Below are 25,118 nucleotides of genomic sequence, written 5' to 3'. Positions count from 1 at the left end.
TCCAATTTTAACTTTTCGTGATGGCGCTACCACTACGTTGGTGACCAAACCATTCGCGACCCCCGGGTGCTCTTTTAAAGAGAGAAACACGTGGACTCTCAAAGCTTGTAGATGCTTGTGTAGTTGTTGGCGTACCAGAGTATTTTTTCATCTTAAGATGAGTCAACCGAGTGTGCTCCATGTTCGCCGGGGCTACTGCCAGCCGATGCTTATGCCCACTGTATCGACGCCAATGTGGGTGCAGCCCAATGAGAACGAAATATATGTTGCTTTCCAAGTTTTCTTCTTCATTGAATTACATGCAGACATCACTGAGCAACACTTCCACTGTTAGGATGCAGTCGACACCGGACAGCGTGCTACACTTATACAGCGTCTGTTTCGTGCGTCCACCACAGAGCGTCGAACCATTTGAGCCCATGTGATGTATAAGTTCCATCGAGGTGTTGTTCGTCCCGCGAGGTGTCCGTTGGCTTCACCAGTGGTTCTGGTTAGAAGAAAGACGCCTCCATTCAGTTTTGCGTTTATTATAGCTTCTAATGACATCGAAAGAAAAGACATGCACCCTATTCTGTGTATCGACGATGCGGCGGATGTCTGCAGGGAGCAGACTTTTTTCGGAATTTGAAATACGCTCTGCCTACAAACAAGTCCCCATGGCCAAGGCTAATCGCTCAAAAAACATCATTTGTTACCACACGTGGCCTCTACGAACTTAACGTTATGCCGTTTGGGCTTTACAACGCCCTCCCCCCCACGTTCGAAAGAATTATAGACCACAAGTGGAAGACGTGTCTTTGTTGCCTAGACTACGTAGTGCTTTTCTTTGAAATCGTATACACGTCCTGACATGGCTTACAAATGCTGCGCTGCAGCTCAAACACAAAAGGTGCCACTTCGGCGCACGCAAACTAACCATACTTAATCGTGTTGTTTCCAAGTATGGCGTTTGCCCCGACGCGACAACCCTTTGAGCTGTTGCGGCATTCCAGAAGCGCACCACACTGAAGGTGCTTCGAGGCTTCATTGGGCTAGGCTCATATTTTCGACGCTTTTTTCGTAACTTTTCCACCGTTATTTCGCCCCTTACGAAGGTTCTCAGTAGCGAAAGGGGCATTTCACCGTTGTACGATCATGCGACTATATGTCTGCGACACTTCGTCAATTGCGGACTTTGCCATCTATATTACGGCATTTGGAAGTGTAATCACATTGACACGACTAGGGTTTGCCCACCTGTATCCAACATTGAGATATCCAACAGCAGATATCCAACATTGAGCAGTATGTTGCGTATTCGAGTAGGGTGCTGGCAAAAGCAGAAATGAATTAGTAAAACACTGAGTAGGAATGTTTGGCCATAAAATAGGTGCTAGGAATGTTTCGCCCTAATGTGTATGGCGACCCATTTCACCTAGTGAACGATCACCGCGCGCTTTATTGGCTTGCCCCCTTGAAAGATCCTTTAGGTCGCATTCGATAGTGGGTTCTTCGATTGCAAAAATATGATACCCGCGGGGTTAACCATTTCTGCCGCAAGCATTCGGATGCTGACGCTTTCTATTTCACCAATGCCGGATAAGTGTCCCACCTTCCAATGCAGCTTGTCGACCCTCAGTGTCACCAAAATTCCTGCACATCAGCTAAGGACACATGGGTGGCTTCCGCCATGGGCAGCTTTCCTGGAACTTGAGCTGACGTTGCAACCAAGGCCTTCCGGCGGCACGCTTCTCACTACCAACTGCGTGGATACCTTTTTCGTCGGAAGTACTACTGAGACGGCAGCAGGTAGGCTTTGAGCTATTCCATGCCATCCGGGTGTCAACATCTGCACTTCCTAACGTACCAACTTGAGTTGCGCTCGCGCTGGCGTCCTAAAAAACGTACAAGTGACTCTGCGTCCATTCTTATTGTAGGGACATATATACCTACATGATGAAGTACTTCGCTCGTGCCCGGGATTTCAACGCCGCAAATCACCACCTCCTCGCTCTACGACCCAATTGCAACCGCTACTGTGGCCATCAAAACCATTTGACCGCGTTGGCATCACACTGTACTCCTACTATCTTTAATGGGCGCAGGTAACCGGTGAATAATTGGCGTTCAGCAACATGGTCACACCATTTGGCGTTACGGGATCCTCAGTGATGTCAAGTCTTTGCGTGTTTCGACTAATAAGTAAAACAGCCTTGGTAGTTTCTTGCCAGAAAGAATACTTCGCCTGAGGGTTGGTTGCACACTCTGAAAGGTTCGTGTGCAAGAAAATGGCGAGCCGCAATGTGCAGAGTTCGGTTTCATTCACTTCCGACTTAAAATCAATTCTCCTAGAAAGGAATTGCCATCTACAATTCATGATTCAATATATGTCGACGATGTCCAGGTGTCCATTCAATCGCGTAACATGTCAATCTGCGAAAGTAAAGTCCTGCTTGGCGTGAAGAAACACCACGGATGGGCAGAGAAGAATGACTTTACCGTAATCCTGTGAACAGGAATTGTGTTTTACAGGACGCTTGGGGTCCGCCGAGACCGAGGCATTACTCTTAATGGTGTGCCGATTCCTGTGAACATGGAGCACAAGGTTTTATGTATTATACTCGATGACAAGGGTATAGTGATTTCACACATGAAATGGAATAAATGCAGATGCTTACGAACAATGAAGATTGTGAAGATCTCACAAAAATTTTATGAGGCCGACAAACAACTCCTCCTGTGCTTTTACGTTGCCTCCTTAGGGCTTCTGGTTGACTGCAGCAGAGTCGTGTATGGGTCGGCGTTAAAAACTGAGAATGCTTGATCCAGTGGTGCATGTTAGACTTCGCATTTATTGCAGCTTTTTCTGCACAAGCCCTGTCGGGAATCGCTATGTATGGTGTGACGAAGGGTGCCTAGAGCATCAGCGCGAGTATGTTGACTTGCTGTACGAAACAAAAATCGTCTTTTACCAACCACCCTTTCATTTCCATCATTTTCGATTCATCATAATTACAACTATTTTCTAACAGACCATCTATATTTTACCTTTTTTTTAAGTGAGAAAAAAGCTGAACTGAAGGAACCCCTTTAAGACCCGCACAAGGCACCAATAATTATATTTGTATCACCTATATCAAGTGACCTGTTGTCCACGCAAGTAAAACAGTGTACTCGGGAGTGCAACTTAGTGGCCTTTATTTTTGCTGCCGGACAAGTACAAGTTCACAGAATTTTGTTGCGATGCATCGAAAACTGCGTCTAGTGTCACTTGGGCAGTCCACGGATCAAGTTTAAGCAGCACAAAGACAGTGAATTTTCCTAAGAATATTTACAAGGCATGAGTGAATGGTGTCTTACTTGTATGGCATCTTACATCATCATATAGAATTGCCAACTCCATCGTGTTCCCAAAATTCTTAAGCGTTGGGTAGGCACTGGAATCTAAGGACCCTTCTAAAACTATGCGCTCAATCCTCTTTTGAAGGTATAGAAGTATTTACACGGCAAAAGTGAATGTTATCTTACTTGTATGGCATATTACATCATCAAATAGGATTCCCAACTCCATGGTGTTCAGAAACCTTATAAACGTTGTGCAAGCACTTTCATCTAAGACTGTTTCTAAGTATATGCGGTCAATCCTCTTTTCAATATTTTAATGACTGCATATGCCTCAAATCTTCAAATTGCTACAGCCTGGGTAGTAGAGAACTGTGGAATCCCTCGCATTGAGGCTGCCAATGAAATGACAGCTGTGGCTGCGGTCGTGTATTTACCTGACATACCAACAGTACCTTACACTGACCTCACATCACAACTCAGACAGCAGCCTCGTAACATCTGGCAATCACAGTGGAGTCAACAAAGACTACAAGCTACACATTATAAAACAAGACTTAGGCAGCAACACTACTGACTGACACAACAGACGCCCTAAAGTAATCTTCGCAAGGCTACGGAAAGACCACACTTCAACGCACTTACACCTGCTCACTGGATAGTCAACACACCTGCATAGCAGGTGTGGGAAGCGCCAATACGTTGTCCAAATCCCCACCACAATCAATGCAATTCACACAACACGACATAAACATTTCCCTGAACTCTTCAGATTACACATTTCACTCCACCTACCATACTTCTTAGCGGATGAACCAATGTTTTCTATTCAACGTGTTCGTATGTATTTACGTGAGATACAATTTCTGCAGCTGTTGCAATATCACGAGTAATCATCCTCGTGCTATACACCAGTCATCCGAATTGTCTTTTGTTTCGTATCACTATTTCACTAGGTTTTAGAAGTTGCCTCTGTATCTCCTAATATATAACTCTTTCTCTGGCGGTGTTTCCCCTAGTTGGCTTTGTGCCATTATAAATAAAACATCATCATCACCGCGAGTATTTGCAGTTCTGTCACAAACTCCCGCTTACAGAATTTAATTTTATTGCACAATTTTCGAATATTTTTATATACTGTTTATTGTGGCCACACACCCGTTGTACGCACTACGCATTTATTTACACCCCTCCTTTCACCACCGCGAAGTTTCTAGAACGGAACATCTATCACTTACACTTAGGTTGCACACAAACACACGAAACAGCACGTTCACGTGTGACCACAGCAAAACAAATAACAAGAATGAGACATGAGCCGTTTTTTGGTAACAGTCTTCAGAGGTTAGCGGTGAGGGATTCGAAACTGAGGAAAGCAGAAAATAGACAGCCGACGCAAGCCGGCGGTTTGTGGGTGGTTTCTCTTTCTGCACGTTAGCGCGATTATAAAATCAGCGCCCGTGAAGAGGCCGGTCAATATTGCTGAAATATCGTGATGTTAGACCTTCTTTTTTCAAAGTCCATAATTTTTGGAGACACGTGTGATTATTTATAAGAACGAGTACGACGTCCGGGCCTACACCAAAGCAACGTTTCTTAGGTAGCCACTTGCGTCCTACCATCGGTGCAACATCTGTACGCGTCGGTCACTATTTAGGGTCTGTATTATCTCACCTATGCATCGAAATGTTTGTTTTATTGTTGTCATCTGATGCCCCAAGACGAAGAATCGCCCGTGTGGGGGTATGTGCCATGAAGACTGTTGCCGCAAGTTAACAGTCAAAACAGCCGAAGAAACAAAAAGTGACCTCGAAGAAAAGGAAGGCAAGGGTCGCGAGATTGAGTTAAGAAGCAGAGCGAGAAGAAGAAAAAGAATTCAAGCGAACAAAGTTCCTAAAGGCGGCCTTCTATATTCTCCCTCCCGGTATGCAGTAGCCCGGATCTGCCGAGGCCACTCTAACGTGACTCCAACCCTAAACCTGGCTGCCGTGCCTGCCAAATGTATCTGTGAGCAGACAGCGGTATCAGCTGCCCGAACTGGTGAACCCCGGGTCATCTGCCGAGAGAGCGGCTGCAACCACTGCCTTCGAACGCCTATAAATCGACGTCATGTGAGATGTTTTACGTTCGCTATACGTTTCCAGTAAGAACGAAAATTGGAAGTTACAGATTTCCCCCTCCAGCGTAACCTAGCAACGAAGGTACAGAAAATGCAGAGGCGGAAAGGAGGGCCCAGAGGCATTGCTTCTCTGTTACCCGTTTAATGTATCAGGAGGGGTTGTGAACAACGACCATAGTGATTTCATAAGACCTAGGGCTCCCGTTTGTTTTGTGGGAGAAGTGCCGTGGACTTGGTGATGCTATGGCTCTCCTGCATTTATTGTTGGTGTGCAGGCCCCTGCCGGAACATAGAGCGCAGCATAGACATGCGACCACCCCTGGAGGGTAGTCGTATTCTCTCTCTGTCGCGTAGAACTGCTGACGCTAGCCAGGAACCGCTGATGATGATCCTGGCGCTCATGATGACGATGGCGATGGTGTGGCTACACGGCTCCCTCCCTAGCGCGTAGCGCGTTATGAGAAATAGAGGACGGATGTTGGGCGGAACATAAAAAACATATACAGGTATGTACAACACCAGGGATCAGTAAGATTTGTTCACTGTCAGTAAGATTTGTCCACTGTCAGTCCAGGGAAGGCGCCAAGTGAGTGCATTTCTCTCGGGGGGCCTTGTCCGGGTGCGGCGCAGTGGTCGTAGGTGAACGCTAGCTTCGTGCGGTGAGGAAGCTGCCAGCAGCGCACGGAGAAGAGAGTGATGTCCCCCGAATTTCGAGTGCACAGTTCGAGCTATAAAACCTGCCAAGGAACCGGGAGTACACAGCGTACGAGTGTTGGGCAGCTCCGCCATGCAGATAGCTTTGTCGGTGCGCGGATTTGACCACGTGTGCGGTGTAAGTGGCCCAGTTGCCACCATGTTCGTCTTAGTATGTGCGAGTGAGGAGTTATTGACCGTCGTTGTGGCTTGAAGTGACGCTGCTTATGTTTGGTCAAGGCAGGCGAGTTACGTAGATGAGTGGTGAATGCCCTCTGAACTCGAACGAATAGCCAATAAGGACGGACGAAAAGTCGCCTCCACCGAGCTTGTTGCGTCTACACTATCGTGGAAGGGTTGGGTTCACATGGCGCGACGAGTCCTGCGCGAGGAGCGCAGAGATCGTGCGTTCGCGGCTAGCTGGCCTCACTTAAACCAGAAGACACCGCGTCGTTTGGCGAAGCACCAGATGCAAGCGCATCAGCTGGATAGGGAGGAGCTCGAGGAGGGGAGGTTTTGAGGTTCTGACTCACTGTTGCCGTCAGAGCTTATTCTGCTGCAAGTTTTGGGGCGTGTTCCGTCGCTCGCTCAGGGTGGCTAGCCCACCAAATTTGTGGTTGTTGGGTGGGTCACGCGAGGTAAGGGTGGCTGTGTCTAGATTGTTGTGGCAGCTGGGAGCGTCGTACCTGGAAGAGTCGCCATGTGGGTATCGCTTTACCCGGACAAGAGACGCAATGTCATAACAACCGATGGCGGATGCGTCAATCTGCATCTCATTCGGGCTTGGCTGTACTTTCCCTGTAGTCTCGCAGTGAGGGGTAGCGTTGAGGTGGAGACGTCTTGGGGTGGAGCCGTCAGCCGAGGAGGAAGTGAGGTCGCCCCCTCGATATTGCGTGGCTCACCGGTGCCTTCGAATGGAGTGGCAGAAGGGGGTGAGCAGGGCGGGGATCGGTGGACATTCGCGATATCGTCGGCTGCCAGTCCCGTCGGTAAATATGTGTCTGCCGCACTGGAGGTGGAGTCTGCGATGGCGACAGGCTGCAGGCCGGAAGCAGTCGTTCCCCAAGCTGTAGTGCGTGAGCACGGTGGCGCGAACGTCATTGTAGAGGGTTTTGCTGGGCTGTGGTAGGCAGAGGACGCAGCGGAGATCGAGGGGAAGCGTATCCCAGAGATTGGAGTCCTTGAGCGGCAGAATGATGTAGTACTTGAGTGAAAAGGTGGCCTAAAGCTTGAAAAACCAACCTCTGAGGTGGCGTGCGTCGACCACCGGTATCGGCGCTTCCCCCAACGTCGCAATGTCGGTGTGCCGCTGTTCGGGGATCACGTCCGGTTCATGAAATGTGGGAGAGGGTCCGTGGACTCGGTGATGCTGTGGCTCTCCTACTTTTATTGTTGATGTGCAAGCCTGGCTGGAACATCGAGTGCGGCGTAGACATGCGACTGCTCCTGGAGGGCAGTCGTGTTCTCTCTGCGTCGCGTGGAACTGCTGACGCTGGCCTGGTGCCGCTAATTATGATATTGGCGCTCATGAACACGATGGCTATGGCGTCGCTAAATTTTTAGAACAAGCAAGCTGTGACACGGAGAGTTTATGCAGTAGCCGCAACGAAACACGGCGAGCTTTGCGCTCAAGCGCACCACATCAGGCATTACCGGAACATAATCCTACCAATGACTCTGCAGAGACTACTGATGTTTATATGATCCGTGCTGTCGATGACATTGTGATAAAGGCTCCTACTACCACCTCGCACTAGGCTTTCGAACAGATGGGTGTCGATAGTCGAGGAGATATATTTCAATCACGCAGGACGAATACAATCACAGGCACCAAATGCAGACAGGGGGTAGAAGGTACAAACCAGGCGCCGTACGTGCACAGTCACGCAGGACAAATTGTGTTGGCTGGTTTACATGCCAGAACAACATGGACCGTCTCACCACGTCAGAATCAGTCTGTCATGAAATCAAGCCATTTTGGTGAAAGAAGCTGAAGAGACTCGCTAAGGAAGAGAGACCGCTAACCAATGGACTGTGCCCTGGGGTAGCTTGGCGATGTGCGGTTGTGGTGCGCTTCTCGTGTAGCACGCACCCCACGTCATGCCTCGGGTGCTTGGCACGGATCGACGTCTAAGCTAGCGCGAACGACGCAAACCACCTTCAGATCAGACACGGGATGACCAGGCCTACACGGAGCATCACAAAAGCATTCACCAGAATGATACGACACTCGGGAAAGGTGAAGTTGTGGCAGTCAGAATTGCAGAATCCTACACAACAGGCACCAAAACGCGCATTGGTGTGGTTAGATCCCCCAAGCATTTCGAGCGGAGTACGTTTTCGTCTTTCTCTTTCTCCATAGACGACCTCACTTTGTTCTTCTTCGATGGTCAACCCAATACCACCACGTTCCGGCACAGTACAGCACCACAGTCATTATAATGTTGGGCACGAACACTTCAAACGAACATGAGCCCGCGCTGGACAAAACTGTCTCTAAAGAAATCTTGGACGTTTAGCAAGATGCGGGTAGCAGTCCATTCACTGTGAAAAAAGATCTAATTTGAAAATACAAACATAATAAGGAACCTAGCAGCGTGCCCTTAGCTGGGTGGTCAATTGCGAGGAAGAGCCCCATTACTGTTTGCCAGATCGAGCCGAAGGTGGGCCCATCTAAATAGGACGACCGGGCAACACGAAGCCAGCACCTTCTCGGTGCATAAAAAGACCTGGCTCTACGGTGGACCACATTACCTCCGGACAGAATCTCACAGTTCGTCAGCGGATGACCTAACCCCCACCAATTCGATGGTGCATACGTAGCCATTTGGGTCCCGACAGCAATGTATCATGCGGAAAAGTCGGTAGGCCAGATGATCAATTTCATGTCACATACTGGCATCGCAGTTTTCATGCAAATTCTTTATTGTATCTACTGTTGTTTTGCGCTCCCTCCTTGCATCATTCTACAATGTCAAATCGAAATTTGTACGATTACATTATTATTTCTTGTCAGTGTTTTATGCTCTCCTACCTTAGCATACTTCGCCTGTTATAATATTGGCGTCTTTTTGTTTGTACTGAGATTCAGTGGTCTATCTCCTTCCTCCTGTTTTTTTTCGATGAAAGCCGCACTTAAGAGAGTTCCTTCGTGTCACCTGTTGTCTTGGGACTGTAGACCTCATTCCCGCCGATACGTTGAGTTTTTTTTAAATAAATACTCTCTACAGCTCACCTCCTGAAAACACTGAAAAGCACAGTGAGGTCGCTTTATTATTGTGGGGCTAGTTTAACAAACCACGAGTTGCCCCCATTTGCTCTACCCACGCACCTCTTGTAGGTGTAATAAAAGAAGCAGAAAAACTCTAGAAGATGTACACTCATAGGTGCCATGACTATAGTTTCCCTTGGGCATCACTAGATAGTTCCCTTGGTGGTATAGGTATATATACATGCAAAGTATCCTCGTTAACAGCCCACCTGAAGCGCTTCTTTGGGCTGCGGGCGCAATCCTCGCCCTCTTCAGGTGTCTAGTAGAGCACCTCATACTGAAGAAGCCCTTAATCTCGCCTGAAATGTGAAATAAACCTTACGTGGCTGCTAATTATCAGGTCTCTGTGCTTTGAGTTCACAACACTTTGGCTGCTCTGACACTATGCTCGTCCGCCACATGCTCATATACACCCATATTTATGTTTCAATGTCTGTGTGTTATGAGCAAACGCATTCCAACAAATTCGTTCATAATGCTAGTACTAACAATGCTGTAAATCGTCTTTTACTTTTATTTCTTGTAATATTTTGTTATTTCTGTGTCGTTAAAATCGTTTCGCTGCCGCTTGACCACGAAAAATTGTGTCTGCGGTATTTTTCAGTAACGAAATCTGTTTTTTTTCACAATGTCAAGGCCTTCGTTCTGTGAGTATTTAAAAATTCAAGGACAGTGTTTATTGTATCAGTTGTCACCGTGAAGCATTCATCGAAATGTTCGGGTACAATAAAAGTAAGACATTATTGCAACCATCGTAATAAATTATTATTTACTATCACTTAGTTGATCTGTAGTTAGTTACACCTAGTTATATTATTTTCAGCAATGCTGCCCAAGATAGAAATATCTGTACAGAAACAGGAGTAAATCTATATGTTGCGTGTATTTTTTTTCCAGTTTTTTAACACAAGTGCACTGGTTATAACCAATTGTGGAACTGTGAGGACATACTGTTACGACGATGCTATTCTGTTTAACACCCATAGAGACCTTTTTGTCTACAGGGATAATTTTTGGGGCCCAAAGCGGTAAGTAGTTGAATTTTGACGCTAGAAAGTTTAAAGAAATAACCCTTTCCTTCCTGTTCCAAACAGAAAAATTGCCCTAACGTTCCTTTATAACCATCCCGATTCTCCTGCTGGACCTAACGCGATGGAATTGTCTTTGTCGTCAAAGCGATTAAAAAGAGGTAAGATATGGGAATATATTGTCCAGTATGTACATTTACATGCCTTAAAATTTGTGGGTATGTAGAGACAAAATATACAAACACAAAATATATATATATTACATTACATTTTTAGATGCCTTGATGAAATTGTCGTAAAACATATAAACACAACCAGTAATTGTTCAAGTGAAGCTTTCTATGACCCACTGGTAAAGTGAAAACCCGAGCAAATCCGCTGCAGGAAACTCACACTTACACAGGAGGTATTACAAAAATAATGATGATGCTATATTATAGTTTCTGTACCTGATTGGTGCCGACTCTACGGCACAAATACTCTAAACCAACGCAGATCAAATGCCACGAAACAAAGATCGTCTTTTTGTCAGAATAGAACCTGGGCTCTCACATTACGAAGCGAATATATATCTTGTTGCGCAATCGATAAAAGCAGTGTGCACCCTGGATTTCACTATGACACGTGTTGTAACAAGGAAAGCATCGCGTTTAACTACTTTTCTCTATAGAGACGGGTTTTATTTTATATTAGGCTCTGGGTGCACATTTTAAGGGTGACGGGTTATTGCAAGAGATCGTGTTTACTTGACCGATGACCCCTAACGTTCCGAGCAGATCGATCACACGATGATGATGGTTATGCCAGATCAAAATGACGATGGGCGTATTGCTGTTTGCGATCGCTCAGCAAACCCCCCTGGTGACGACAAGGGATGATGATGATGCCGCGTTAACAAGGAAATATTTCGAAAAACATCCCTGAAGCCCACACGTTTTCCACCGCGGCGGAAACCGCGAAGGTTTCGGTTTATGGTTACGGTTTCCCATCAAAGGAATGACTTGCGACCAGCAAACAAAGACTGGAGGAGTCCGGCGGATGACGATGTATGGGCCTACTTACTTGTAAGCAACGTATTGCCGCGGACCATGCATTGGGTTTGTTTATTTGTCTTTCGCGTTTACCGCCCGGCTGCGCCAGTCTCTGTTATCTCTGTGCCAGGGGAAGCGCTTGTTCAATTCTTTCTTTCTGTGCCGCATGTGTTATCGGTTCTCATAGGGAGAGCATCGCGATCTAACTTGAACAGCCCGGAATAATCTTCTTGGATCTACAATGTTGTCGATGCGAATCCACGGTTTAGGAACACGCGCGCCGAAACATAAAAAGGCGGCAGAGCAGACGCCGGGGTATTCGGTTCTGCGAGTTCGCCGACGCACGTCACTTTGTTGACCGCTGTTTCGCCGCCTCTGTAATCTTTTGAGTTGTTAGGGGAGCAGAAGTTCGGTTCAATAAACTTGTTTCTTTTCCAGTCATCCTGGCTTCGTGACATCTGGTGGAGGTGAGGGGTAGCACCCTTAATGCCCACTACAACCTCTGAAAGCCGCCAAGCAAGTCCAACAAGAGCCAGCCTCAGCCGGCAAGACTTACCACCGGAGTTCGGTCTGCTTCCGGAGAAAGCGAAAAAGAAAGACGTCGCAAGCAGCACCACGGTCAACCAAGCCGATCGTCCCGTCGTTCGGCAGCAGCCACGGGATCCGCCATCATTCCGAGGAGCCACCACAGAAGACCCAGAAGAATGGCTGGAGAAACTGGAGCGCGTACGGAAATTCAACAGGTGGGACGATGCAGAAACGTTCCGGCATGTTTTCGTTTACTTGGAAGATTCGGCTCGCCCATGGTTCGAGAACCACGAGAGCTCGTTGACAAACTGGGCTTAGTTTAAAAGCGAGTTCCTGAAGACCTTTACTATCTTGGTCAGAAAAGAACGCGCAGTGCTGTTGCTGCAAACTCGAAAGCAGCACCACAACGAAGGGGTCATGATCTTCGTCGAGGAGATGAAGCGACTTTTTTGCCGTGCGGACCCAGAAATGACGGAAAAAAAACTATGGTTTCTGATGCGAGGTGTGAAGCAAGAGCTCTTCGCGTGCCTTGTTCGCAACCCCTCCAAGACCGTGTCCGAATTCGCGTGTGAGGCTGCCGCGATAGAGAAGATGCTCGAAATTCGAACGAGGCAATACGACCGCCCAACCAATTCGCTTGTTTCGGAGACTATTGGTGCTGGCGCTATTAACTCGGACTCACTACGCGATATCATCCCTGCAGTGGTGAGGGAGGAGCTGCGGACACTTTTCCCGATGACGACGCCACACCCTCAAGTCGCTTCTCTGACTGACGTGATCCGGAAAGAAGCACAGCAGGCTTTGGGAACTTCTATGCCGTCCGAAGCAGCCCGCGACCAAGAGGCTATGACCTACTCCGCGGCTGTTCATCGACACTGCCCTTTTCCAACACGTCGTCAAGAGGCCCCGCCCTACCGTCGCCCACTGTCGCCCGCCCGACCCCCTGTAGTACGAAACCAGACGCCGAGGAAGACTGACGTCTTGCGAACACCGGATAATCGTCCTCTGTGCTACCACTGCGGAGAGGCCGACCACGTCTACCGTCGCTGCCCGTACAAGAGACTCGGACTTCGTGGTTTCTCCGTCGACGCACCACGCCCCCAACCCGGCCAGCGCCCAGCTGACATTGAAGAATCCCTGTCCAACACCAGCCGTGGACCAGCCCGTTTCAACCGTTCGCCGTCGCCCTACCCGTACCAGTCGCCGGACCGCCGTAGCAGTGCTGATTTCGCACGTGGAAGGTCCTCCAGCCCACGCGGGGGAAACTAAATGCGGCAACTTCTGGAGGTGAAGTTGCATAACGGCGGAAAACCGAAAACCCTCCAACGGCGCAACGATTCACGAAAGACTGTGACTTACGATATGCCCTCATCCCGACGACCCGACCTAACTCTGACGTGACTCCTGAACACGACGACAACCACACGGCGCGACGCGTACTTGACATGACCAAACCTGCCGCTGAGATGACGACAACGGCGACGCACAGTTCCGGACCGTCAACACGCACAAGCCGAGATGCGACGCCCCGACGAACCCGAAACTCGACGAAGGCGGTGTCCGACGTCCAGTTGTCCGTCGACGGCATTGACGTAGTCGCCCTCATCGACACGGAGCCGACTACTCGGTGATGAGCGGGTCATTCGCGTCTAAGCTGAAGAAAGTTACGACAAGATGGGACGGTCCGCATATACACACAGCAGGAGGCCATCTCGTAACGCCAAGTGGAACGTGCACATCCCGCGTCACCATAGACGGTATCACGTACCGGGCTGTGTTCGTAATTTTGCCTAACTGCTCCCGTGACGTAATACTCGAAATGGACGTTTTGACGGAAAACGGCGCAATAATTGATCTCCAGACCAAGTCGATAACTTTTTCCTCTGATCACTCTGCGACGCCGCCACTGAACCCCGATCACCGTGCTGCTGTAAGGATCGCCGACGATCACGTCACCCTGCCACCCCGCGCAAGCTTGATGATCGCCGTCTACTGTGAGGATGCTGCTCCTAACATCGATGCTATCGTAGAGGGTGACCAAAGGATGCTTCTCAACCCCGGTGTCTCAGTCACAAGAGGCATTGCGCGCTTTAAACAATGCAAATCCCATGTTTTGGTCACCAAATTCACCGAGGAGTACCAGCATCTAAACAAGGGCTCTGCAATAGCGTTCCTCGAAGAAACACAAGAAGAAATTCAAGTGATCGCGGTCGCTCACTTTCAATGCGCACGCGAAGGCGCTTCCAAGCCGCAGCAACCTTTCGACGTGAACCCGGCGCTGCCGCAAAAAAACCGGGACAGATTACTGGATTTGCTCCGTCGCTAAAGCGAGTGTTTTTCGTGAAACTCAAAATTACGTCAGACACCCCTAGCGACGCACCAAATTATAACCGAAGATGGAACCCGATCTACCCGACAGTCACCGTACTGCGTCTCTTCACACGAGCGGGAAGCCATCCGGACTCAAGTCGACGACATGCTCAGCGACGACATAATACAGCCATCGAAAAGTCCGTGGGCTGCGCCGGTCGTACTCGTGAAGAAAAAAGACGGCACACTAAGGTTCTGCGTTGACTACCGGCGACTAACCAAGTCACCGAAAAGGGCGTATACCCCCTGCCACAAATCGACGACGCCCTGGACCACCTCTGCCATTCGAAGTACTTCTCATTGACGGATCTGAAGACCGGCTACTGGCAAATGGAGGTGGACGAAAGAGACCGAGAGAAGACCGCATTTATAACCCCGGATAGCCTATACGAGTTCAAGGTGATGCCGTTTGGGCTGTGCACGCAACCAGCAACGTTTCAAAATGTCATGGACACTGTGCTAGCTGGCCTGAAGTGGTACACCTGCCTCGTATACCTCGACGACGTTGTGGTATTCACCCAGACTTTCGACGAACACCTTGCAAGGTTGGAATCTGTACTCGAGGCCTTCCGTACGTAGGGGGTAACGCTGAAGCCCGAAAAGTGCCGCTTCGCTGACGAGGAACTCAAATTTTTGAGACATGTCGTCAAAGCCGCTGGAGTCCTGCCTGACGATGGGAGAACATTAGCCATAGCGAACTTCCCAAGACCGAAAGACAAAAAGAGCGTGCGAAGATTTCTCGGACTTTGCGCATACTACCGCCGCTTCGTAGCAAGCTTCGCACGCATCGCAGAGCCACTCACGTGCATGACAAAAGATGCACCCTTTTCGCCTGGGAAAACGCACAAGAAAAGCATTCTGCGAGCTGAAACAACACCTGCAAAACCCGCCCGTGCTCGCTCATTTCGACGAAAACGACGATACACAAATGCACACGGACGACAGCGATATAGGTTTGGGGGCCGTTGTCGTCCAAAAGCAAAGCGTGTGCGAAACGGTAATCGCCTATGCAAGCTTTCGTCTGTCGAAGGAGGAGAAAAACTACTCTGCCTTCTAAAAAGAGTGCCTGGCAATCATAAGGGCCATTTCAAAAATTCGCCCATACGTGTAATGTAGACCATTCAAGGTTGTGACAGACCACCATGCGCTGTGTTTGCTCGCCAATTTGAAGGACCCCTCTGGCCGTCTTGGGCGGTGGAGTTTGCGCCTGCAAGAGTTCGACGTTACAATCGTCTCCGAATCCGGCAGGAAACACTCCGACGCCGACTGCTTGTCCCGCGCCCCGGTCGACCCACCACCACAAGACTCCGATGAAGACAGCGCGTTCTTCGGACTCGTTACGGAGAGCGACCTTGCCGCTCAGCCGCGTGCCGACCCTGACTTGCGAGTAATGATCGACTACCTCGAAGGACGAAGCGTCGCTGTGCCTAGAGCGTTTAAGCGGACCTTACCAGCTTTCTCCCTCAAAAACTCCGTCCTCGTGAAGAAGAATTTCAGCCCCGGAACGAGAACGAATTATCTACTTGTCATCCCCGCACACCTTCGTGACGAAATTTTCGAAGCGTCCCACGACGACTCGTCTTCCGGACATCTCGGCACTGCTCGCACTATTGCAAGAAGTAGGGCGAAGTACTTCTGGCCCCGCCTTACATCTGACGTCACCCACTACGTTCGGAGTTGCCGTGACTGCCAGCGACGAAAAACGCCGCCGACAAGACCCGCCGGACTTCTGCAACATATCGCCGTCCCGTTGAGGCCCTTTCAACAGATTGAAATGGACCTTCTAGGCCCGTTCCCTACGTCACGATCAGAGAACAAGTGGATTGTCGTAGCGACAGATTCCATGACGCGCTACGCAGAGACCGCCGCTCTTCCGAGGGGGACAGCGCAAGAAGTCGCCAAGTTCTTCATAAACCAGGTTGTGCTACGACATGGAGCCCCTGAAGTCCTAATCGCGGACAGCGGAACGGCTTTTACCGTGGAGCTGATGCAAGGAATCTTACGCAACAGCAACACGGATCAACGAAGAACGACGGCGTACCACCCCTAAACGAACGGACTAACGGAACGTCTGAAGAAGACAATTGTGGATATGCTGTTCATGTACGTCGACGTTGAACATAAGACTTTGGACGAAGTCCTCCAGTATGTCACGTTTGCGTACAATATAGCGGCACAAGAAACTACGCAGATGACACCGTTCGAGCGCGTCTACGGGATACTGCCGCCTACAATGCTTGACGCCATGCTGCCTCACGTAGAAGACTACCTGAACGCCGACGTCCAAGGATGCCTCCAGCGTGCGGAGGAGGCCCGCCAGCTCCCTCGAGATCGTATAACCATCCAGCAGCTGGTGGATGCCGGCCGCTACATCCTCCGACGGCGAGTACCAACAAGGGGATCGTGTTTGGGTTTGGACTCCCATCCGACGACGCGGACTGAGTGAGAAACTTCTGCGGTGATGTTTCGGACCCGTCAAGATTCTACGACGTGTTGGCCAACTTACGTGCGAAGTGATCCCCGACGGTGACTTCGGCCCATCACGACGACACACGCGGCCCGAAGTCGTCCACGTGGTTCGCTTAAAACCTTTCTACAGACGATGACGATTTTTTATTTTATTTGTTCGGACTGTCGCTTATGTTAGCATCGGGTCGATGCACTCTTTGAGTGGGGTAATGACGCGAACCATGCATAGGGTTTGTTTATTTGTGTTTTGCTTTTAGCACCCGGCTGTTCCGGTCTGTGTTATCTCTGTGCCAAGGGAAGCGCGTGTTCCATTCTTTCTTTCTGTGCCTATGTGTTATCTGTTCTGATAGGGAGAGCATTCCAATCTAACGTTAACAACCCGGAAAAATCTTCTTGGATCTACAATGTTCTCGATGCGAATCGACGGTTCGAGGACCACGGGCGGCGAAACACAAAAAGCCTGCAGAGCAGACGCCGGGGTATTCGGTTCTGCGAGTTCGCCGACGCACGTCACTTTTTTGACCGCTGTTTCGCCGCCTCTGTATTCTTTTGAGTTGTTAGGGGAGCACAAGTTCGCTCCAATAAACATGTTTATTTTCCAAAACAACTGCGTCGTCCCTGGCTTCGTGAGAGTATTGCGGAGGCCAAGTGTGAGAATAATTGTCCAAAGCACGACCTCGTGTCCTTCTGATAACCTAACAGTGTGCTGGGTATCATCATACCCGGCCAACTGCTGTTCCTCGCTCGTATTCTTGTTATGTTTCGCCGTACTTTTATGTTTGGGGATGCACACTGCGGACTTCTCATGACAAGCACAGAAAAAAAATGGGGCTGAGTGCCAAACAGGGTAGCTGGCCGTAATCACAAAAAGAAGTGTAAGTATCTGGTAGGGAGCTACACAGTGGGATTGTAAGAAAATGACACGAAGGGTAGGATAACGCCCAGATTTCGGTGGTCCCAGCACACGCTTATATAGAGCGTAATACAGAGTGTGCGATGGTGCGTTCTCTAGGTTAATTTTTCTGAGGTTCATAGCTAGATTAAGTTTTGTGGTTGTGTTGGTAGCACGAAGCAACTCTCCAAGAATTTTGGAACTTGCCACGCTCAGTCTGCACAATACGAGGCGCAGCGTATTGCAGACAATGTTCCGCAGAAAAAAGTCATGTGCCCAGCCCGACCGAAGTGAAGGGGTATCTCTTTTCCTAGTAAAGTGATCCACAACAATCAGAATCCAGTAACACCCAGTCGATGTTAAACACAGTACTCTGTACAGGTGAATGGCTTTTGTTTTAAATAAAACAGAAGGGCAAGGTACCTACTTCACCAAATCAACAGGAGAGTACGTTGTTCGCATGCGTTACTGGCATGATGCCTAAGAGACAATGCACTTGTCTACAATTGTGCAGAGGACCCGCCAGAAAAACCATACCCATGTACCACAGTAAATTTTCGGCAACTCAAGGCGTTCAGCGGTTGCGCCATCATCAGAAGCTAAACGAAGTCAGTGCTTGCAAGGAAGCAAAAACGCTCATTTATGGCTCGAAGGACGGTGATTGTAGTGGTTGAGTACGCCATCCGTCACCCGGAATCTGTAAGGGGGTGTCGCACTCACTTATTGGGTGGTGCCGCCGAGCCACAAAGAGGCCTAATAAAGTTCGGTATCGCATCGGCCGCTGATGCGAAGGCAACTTTCTGACCGCCTCTACAAGAGAATCATTGAGCGGCGCGACACACAAGATAGTTGACTTCCGACGGACGAGATAGTGGATATTCCGGAAGGGCTACCGCTTCGGAAAGAGTTTTACAGATCCTATATGTCACGGGTCAGTCAAACTGTTGTAGACGCGGTAGCCATAGGCCTATGAGCCGTGATAAGTTTTTTATCCTTCATAGTCAAAGACGGGTGTTTTGATCTGCGACAATTGTGAACTGACAACCAGAGGCAAAAGCTTTGAATAGACCAGACCATTGCTTTACTTATTGGCTCTCTTAGGATATAGTTTTTCTCAGCAATTGATCTTTTCCGTAGCTGAGCGTCGCGCTCAAGAAGAACAGAAGCAATCCACAAGCGCTCGCATTTGTGTGCAAGATAGTAGGAACTGTGCTCAGTGCCGGTTAACCGTCTGTTTAAACGCATCTTGGTGCGTCAAACTGATGTATAGAGAAGACGCAGGTGTGGCAAAGTTACGTATAAAACGTCGAAAATATGATGCTAAGCAAAGGAAACATCGCCGTTTTTTTTTGTTGGAGTGGTCGAGAAAACTTATTTACGGCAGCTCTCTTATCAGGATCTAAGTGTACTCTGTTTGCTGAGACAGCCTGTTCCAGCGCTTAAAACGTGATTATTTCAGTGATTGGTTGATTGAATGCTTGTGGTACACCTTTTGTAGTTGGGTGATGATACGCCATCTCACCAATAGAAAAATCATTTATGTATCTTTTATAATCTTCGTTTATTAATAGCTGTTCTCATGGGAAGAACGAAACACTTTCTGTGGAAAGTAGCACCGGTCCTAGGCCCTCCTCTCTTCTTTTCCTTGGTTAACATTCTAATCTTTTTTAGTTGTTTCGACAGGCTTGTAGGCAACTTCCGCTGCTCAACCACTAAATTCTAGGGCTTCAGGCTGCCCAAATGAGCCTTTTTAAAGTTTCGATGAATGCACTCGTATTATAAAACTATCTGCCGAATACGTTTTTTGTGGAGGCTACGCATACCCCATCAATTTTTGAATTCTTTCTTCAAAGGTCTTAGTTCTCAAGCAACCTTCTTCAGCCTCAAAAGGCAAAGTGTTGCCCTCGCAATTATCGTAGAAGGTTTCCTTTCTAATGCCCAATCTCTCGACCCTCTACATCTATAAAAGTGTTTTAGCTTCCGTTTTTCTCTCCACCTATTCGTTTCGGCCTGGCTTTGTTCTTTTCTGGTTAAATTGGCTTTCTTTGATTCTCCGCGGTTTTTTGTTCGTATTCCTAGATGGCCTTCCTGTTTTCCTTTACCACTGCGTGTCCACCTTTTCCCTTTTCTTCTATAGGTACCTAAATAGTTCAGTGGCCCACCTGCGTTGGCCTTTTGTTTTCTACGTCCGCTCAAGAGTTATTTTACTATAATTTTCTCGAACTTCACGCAACGCTCAGCCATATCTTTCTGTACTGCCTCATCAGGTTGTTTGACGAGGACCTGTCTTCCTCTGGCTCACTTTAAGGCATGAAAATGCGTGTAATTTTATTCAGAGTACTGCATTCGATAACCTAAGGCCAGCCACCATTACTCTTTCCACAATGCTCTCACACTTTATATTTTTATACCCCCTGAGCTCAATGATTTATTATAGCTGCGTTGCGCCTTCCTTTATTATTCGTAAGGTGCTCCTCCTGAGTTCTTAAGTAATACCCCTCGTTTACCGACACGCCATATATGCATCTTCCTTGGCTCTGGGTACCTCGCCTCGCTTAAATGACAGTGAGTGAGTGCTGGTCATTGAATACCAATATTTTTAATTTTTGTGCTAAAAATGAACCCAGGGTCTGCGGCTTTCTGACCAAAAATGTTTCTGAGCACTGCATACCCGTATGACAATCAGCCAAAGGAACAATGCCGTCTGCATAACACATTAACAAAATACGCTGTTGTACCCCTTCACCTTGCCACAGACCCGCTACATTTAAGCGCAATTAACTTTATTCCAGTTACTTCCTAATCGTAGTATTCAACAGGCATCGCTGCTTCATTCCTCGATTAATATTGAAATGCTCTGCGCATGTCTGACCTTCCCATGTTACGTGCACTATATAATCTTTATAGTTTGTTATAAGCAACTGTAATATCTCTTCATCTTAGCCGTGGACTTTAAGCAGCCAACACCTTTTCTCTATTTGCGTTCTGCCCGTTTATGTTACATGACGCTTTAATGTACAAGGACGTAATGCATAATGGCCAATTCCCCGCTTTCACAATTTCAATGTACTCTGCTATTACTATCACCTGTCTTCTTTACTCCGTTCTGAAGTACCTCAAATATGTATTTTCTTTCCTCCATGCTTGAATTTATGATTCTATTGCGTAGAATAGGAAACTGTGCACCACTGGCCTTACTGTGAGCTGACTGTATGAATCACAACGGGCTTTATTTACTCGGACTTAATATAATTTATTCATTCCCCTTTCCAGCCAATACTGTCGTACTTTCTCGCTTTCTATTACCTCATTCATTCCCTCCTAAAAGATCAGTTGATTTTTTTTTGTCCAAGCAGGTTTATCAGCTGCATTGGTATTTCATTCGGGCACACTTCTTGGGAGCGAACTACTGCTGCTTCTTTCTACTCAAGACTGCTCCTGTTTCTTTCCCGCTCCGCTGTCTTTGGCCATGCTGTTCTTCCGGGTGCAGGCTTCACTTCATCTATTTCCCAAAGCTTCTCACTAATCACTCAATGAATATGCGCCAACGCCTTATTCCCCTGAATGTTTCCCTCCTCATCAATTAAACATTTTGATGGATATCATTTCTTACATTTATTGATTTTATGTGGTTTGAAAACTTCTTGGATTTGCTTTTTCCCTTCTATATTTTCCCACCAATTGTTTGCTTTTCTAATTTATCTTTGCGGGCAATAGTTTCTGCACTTGTAGTCTTGTATGCCGGTAGATATCCCAGTTTTCTTAGCTACCTCCGCTGTTATACCAGTTCTCTTTTCCTCTATATGTACTCACAAAGCCTTTTTACACCGGTTCGTAGCCCCTCGTATTGCAAAATTGCAACGGCTTGTCGGATCTCTTTTCTCTTTCCATCGGTTTCGTTGCTTGGCTTTATCTATCTTCGGCTTTATGAGCCCGATAATTTTGTCGTTATCCCAGTTTTTGCCTGGGAACTTACTGATTTTGTATTCCATCATATCAGTAATATTCTTTGACTGTTTATTGTTTGAATTACTACCTCCCGTTGTACTGACTTCTAAATGTACACGGGTTGCGCCTCCAAAGTGGAAGGTAAGCCATTTGTGGTGTCTTAATAAGTGGCCTGCTTCGTTTTCATCTATCTTCATTCCCCGAAATCGTTTATTTACTGTCTGGGACACTAGACGTATCATCGTAATCGTCATCATCACCATCCCCCCAACCACCAGCTGGTCTATGCCCAATAAAGGGCAAAGGGCTCACCCAATAACCTCCAAATATACTGGTCCGGCGCTAACTTCAACCAATTTATCCCCGCATTCTTTTTCTTCTCATCTGCCCGACTAACTTTCTGCCGCCGCCTGTCACGCGTGCCTTCTCTAGTGATCCAGTCTGTTACACCTAATGACCAATGGTTACCTTGCCTTCGCCTTGCAGGCCCTGCCCACGACCATTCCTTCTTAATTTCTACTAATATGTCCTTACCACGCATTTGTTCCCCGAACTACTCCACTGTCTTCTTGTCCCTTAATGTTACACCTATCATCTTCCGTTCTATTGCTCGCTGAGTTGCCCTCAACTAAAGATCAACTCTCTTACCCCCGTATTCACAAACCTAACGTAAGTAGAACTTTTCCCCTCGGTCACTTTTCGGTTCCTCAACGCGTTTCAAGAACCAAACTTATGCTCAAAGGGCGCCTTTTCGCGAACTTAACGGGCAGAAAGTAAGTACTACTTAAGTTGCCTTCCGACCTAACTTAAGTGAGCCTTTACCCGACAAACACTGCAGACAACTACGATATCTTGGCTGAGGTGTTCGATTTCGCACGCCGTACGCGAGAAATAGATAAAGCTGTAAAGAATAAAGCTTTTCCGCGAGCAACAATGATCCGCGCACTTTCGCGAGCAACAACAATCCGCACAGACGCCCGCCGCCTGACGCGTCCGTGTGCACAGCGGCGCCTCACACCGGCCCACTGGCCCGGCCGGCGCGCGATGCGACCAGCGCTGGCACCATGGCGCTGCCTCCGCTCGTCGAACGATGCCGGCAGGTGCAGCTACAGTTTGCTGCCGCTTGCCCGAATGAAACTAATCGCGCAAACCAAGTTACGCATGCGAGAAAGGGGATGATGCTGTGGTGAACATTCACGCAATATATAATCATGCGCGGTAGTAGCGCAAGCCGCGATCAGTATTCTGCCGCGGTGCTAAGCCTAAAGTTCCCTGCGGGTACCGGATGCGGAAGGAGCTGGCTGATCCGGGCGCTTCAAAGCTGGCACCAGGGAAGCGTTTGCCGCTTTTGGCGCACATGTCAAGTCCCGCCCGCACGCCGTGTACGGATTAGCGCATCGGGCGCTAGCCTCGTTCGCAGGAGCCTAACGAGCCTCGAAAAGAGCGCCTTTGATAAGTGCGCCTTAAGAAAGGTTTGTGAAACGCAAAGCGGCCTTTCCTCATTCTGGTCATTTTTCGACTGTGATGGACTCGTTTGACCTTGTGGGTGTACGACGCGTAAGAACGGTACTCGAGCGGGTAAGAGAAAAGAAAGTATATTAACAGCGCCACCAGAAAACGAGACAGCGGAAAGGCGGTAAAATTGCGAAGCACAACAGCAACAAGACACTAGTCCGATACCCCTAACCAGCGTTCAATAGAGCGGGAAAAAAAATGTTCTCACAGCCGCCTCGATGGTGGATGTTCGGCGACGTCGATGGCGGGTCGTCGCCGGTCCGAGACACGGTCGAGCGCTGGCCGTCTGTCGCCAGCTCTGCCCGAGCGAGACGGAAGAAGATGCACCACGTCCTACGTGGCGGGTGCAGCGCTGGTTCCGCACTGGGCCGTGATCCCGAGCCTCGGCCAGTCGCACGTTCACGCCCCGGTCGTCTGCGGGTCCCACACGGGTTGGCGAGCCCCGACTCACACGCCTCGAACTACTCGAACGGGATCACAGGAACTGCGGGTCCGCCCCGGTCCTTGCCCGCTCGTCCGCTCCGAGTCTCCGCTGCCGCCCGAACCGCGTTCCACCTCCAGCCCTCGTTTTCCTTCTTAACGTCTTCGTGCGCCAGCGCGTGGTCCACTTTTTTTCCAAGAATTATGGCCAATCCTCACAATCACCCCCCCACTTCAAGAGGTTGTTGCGCTCAAACAACCTGCTCAGGCTGTTCGGAGGTTGTCCCTGGGCCTTGATGCGGAGCGTTGAATGTCTTTGATAGCGCGCACACACACAAGCGCGAGGATAGTTCAAATTAACGGGTATAAAAAAAACACACACCCGTTGATAAAGCGAAGGCAGAGATAAATTTCAAGCAAAAATCACACATTACTGTGACCACAGCAAAAAAAATGCACTATGAGAGTGTTGCGGAAAAACAAAGTCAAGGGCAGTACACGCCACTAGAATGTAAACCAACGTTGAGCAGACAGTCTCATGCCATGACCGGCGCCCGCTGGCATATCCAACGAGATGGGCAATTCTTTTCTGCCACTGCAGGAGTACTCTGCCGATCAGTGCGGTAAAAAGGCCTGTTCGAAGGATAGAAGCTTTGCCGGTTCACGACATACGTTCGGTGAAAAGAAGGTTCATATGGCTGTTGCCATCCCGCATCCTCTGTTTTGAGTGCTATAGAAGCTTGTCGACGTGTTTGTTCAGCCGGAATTCGGGGTTCATACTTTTTCAACATATTTATGTGGAACAAGCTGGTTCGCGTTCCCAGGTCAATGACGTAGTCGACATCATTTTTTTTTCCAGCACAGTGAAAAGCCCCTTCCATGTCAGGATGAGCTTGTTCGTGTCGGACGGGAGAAGAAGCAATACTTGGTCTCCAGGGCTGAGTTGGTGCCTTTTCGCCCTTCTGTCGTAGTAGCGTTTATGCACTACCTTGGCTTTGCTAAGCTGTTCGTGTGCAATGCGACAGGTGTCTTCCAGGCGTCGTCTCAGATCGACAACGTAAGCGTACGATGTCTTTGTGTCCTGATCCATCCCTTCTCCTGTCCATAACTCCTTCAAGATGGCCATAGTGCCCCGAACGTAGCGGCCATAGATCAGGTCGAAGGGCGAGAAACCCAGGCTGGCTTGAGGCACTTCGCGGTAAGCGAATAGTAGCGGCGCCAGGTACCTATCCCAGTTTTTAGGGCTCTCCTGGCACATGCGGCGAACCATTTGGTTCAGCGTGCCGTTGAAACGCTCGACAAGCCCGTTGGCCATGGGATGATATGGTGTCGTGGGCAACTGTGCAAATGAGAGCACCCTGCTCAGCTCCTTCATCAGGCCTGATGTAAATGACTTTCCTCGGTCGTTAACAATTTCTCGTGGAAAACCAACGCGGGAAAGCATTTCCATCAACCCTTCGGCAACCTTCTCCGTCTCAATACTCGGTAGGGCAACTGCGTCAGGATAACGTGT

The 25,118-nt window shown here is 48.7% G+C and overlaps 1 long non-coding RNA gene across 3 annotated transcripts in view; it reads left to right on the top strand.

Annotated features, from left to right (window-relative positions):
- Nucleotides 1-25,118, top strand: part of LOC144141354 (uncharacterized) — a 100,101-nt gene that overhangs the window by 17,071 nt on the left and 57,912 nt on the right. For all 3 annotated transcript variants that reach the window (XR_013316546.1, XR_013316544.1, XR_013316545.1), the window contains exons 2-3: nt 10,302-10,432; nt 10,499-10,593. This is a non-coding gene — a long non-coding RNA (uncharacterized LOC144141354). The remainder of the gene's footprint in view (nt 1-10,301; nt 10,433-10,498; nt 10,594-25,118) is intronic.

This window comes from Haemaphysalis longicornis, unplaced genomic scaffold (genome assembly GCF_048455015.1).
Source record: "Haemaphysalis longicornis isolate Haplotype H1 unplaced genomic scaffold, Haemaphysalis longicornis Haplotype H1 scaffold_6, whole genome shotgun sequence".
NCBI classification, from domain to species: domain Eukaryota; kingdom Metazoa; phylum Arthropoda; class Arachnida; order Ixodida; family Ixodidae; genus Haemaphysalis; species Haemaphysalis longicornis.
The sequence above is the reverse complement of the archived record's forward strand: the minus strand, read 5'-3'. Positions and strand labels throughout refer to the sequence as shown.